Below are 1,481 nucleotides of genomic sequence, written 5' to 3'. Positions count from 1 at the left end.
ATATACTAGAAACTGTTATGCACAAATCTTTAACTGTTATTGCAATTAGGAATTAAATAGACAACAAAGAGAGCATTTCTAGTACAAATGTAGACATGTCATGTTGTTGGGAAATACATACAGTCAAACCTGTAATAACGACCACCCCTGTATAGAGACCACTCGTCCATTACGACCACTTTTTGTTGGTCCCTTGAATTTTTCCCATGGACTCAAGCGTTAAGAAATCTTGCATTGCGTCTACCTGTCTAACGCGTCCAGCGTCCACATGTTTTCGGTCCCGAGACGGCCAAAATGCCAATCCCACCGTCTGAGTCCAGCCGTGAGTACATTGCCAAATGTTGGCCAAGAAAATCCAACCGGTACCGGGTAATAAAGAATATGGGCATGATGTGGCAGCGTTTTTTTTTTTTGCTAGCGTTCGTATCATAAAAGTAAACAAAATTTCGAAGTGCCGATTACTCAAAAATGGCCCCTAAAAATCCCAGCGAACCATCCCAGCATTTCGTAACTTGGCGTCGATTACGACAACTTTTCTTTTGGGAAAAATCCACTAAAATTAGAAAATAATGCTTCTCTATCAACCAGATAGGGCTCCAGGTATTTTCTGGGCGATATTACCCGGGATTTTGTCGTAAAAATGAGCCAAAAGAAAGCCGAGAAATATCCAACATGGCGTCGCCAGCATGCATGAAGGAGAGGTCATTTGGGGTTAACGGAAGGTCTCATTTTTTACGGGGAAGACTGTGTAATATTTTACCCGATTTCTTGATTTTATTGCGGTAAATCGACATCGACAAATACAATACGGTAGCTAAAAATCTTAAATATTAAATGACTTGCTTAGTTTATTAGAATTTGTTCTAATTTAGAGCTTTGAGGAGTTCGTATTTTGATGAGCACCACCCATGACAATGGAACATTCAGACACAATTATGCACGCGGCGATCGCGAAAACCGGCCCGAAAATGTCAAGTTTCTCGCTACAATATGCGTTTATAAACGTCTTTACGTCGAAGATTTGCCGATTTTTTTCACGGGTAGTCGAAAAAAATTACTGATTTTAAAAAAATTAGTAAACGTACCGTGCAAAATAAGAACGTACCGGGTGGACGTTCGGGCCCAAAAAATCGGCAGATGAGATGAGAGTAACAAGAATTAATTTTTTTTTTTTCATTTTGCGATTTTTTGAAGCGGCGATTCCGAGAACCAACAAATTAAATTGGTGTGGCCTTATGAAGAATTATGGACAATAAAGTATATGCAAAGAGGCAGACTTAGGGATTTCACGTTCCCTCTATTTTGAGGATCAAAACTTTTGTCTTTTTTTGTGTACAAAACTGTATCAAGCTCACCAGGGCTACAACTATTCTGAAACTAAAAAGTGAAGAGCATCTTTAATGTCTTTGATATACATTATTTCAGCAATATCCTTTTTTTGTTTTCTTTTCTTTTGCTTTGGTGGACTGAATTCAATCAAG

General features: G+C 38.6%; 1 protein-coding gene across 1 annotated transcript in view; it reads right to left on the bottom strand.

Annotated features, from left to right (window-relative positions):
* LOC109463172 (MAM and LDL-receptor class A domain-containing protein 1-like) overlaps window positions 1-1,481 on the bottom strand; it is a 62,098-nt gene that overhangs the window by 29,667 nt on the left and 30,950 nt on the right. The window lies entirely within an intron of this gene.

Source organism: Branchiostoma belcheri, unplaced genomic scaffold (genome assembly GCF_001625305.1).
Source record: "Branchiostoma belcheri isolate BF01 breed outbred unplaced genomic scaffold, Haploidv18h27 scaffold123, whole genome shotgun sequence".
In the NCBI taxonomy this organism is placed as follows: domain Eukaryota; kingdom Metazoa; phylum Chordata; class Leptocardii; order Amphioxiformes; family Branchiostomatidae; genus Branchiostoma; species Branchiostoma belcheri.
The sequence above is the reverse complement of the archived record's forward strand: the minus strand, read 5'-3'. Positions and strand labels throughout refer to the sequence as shown.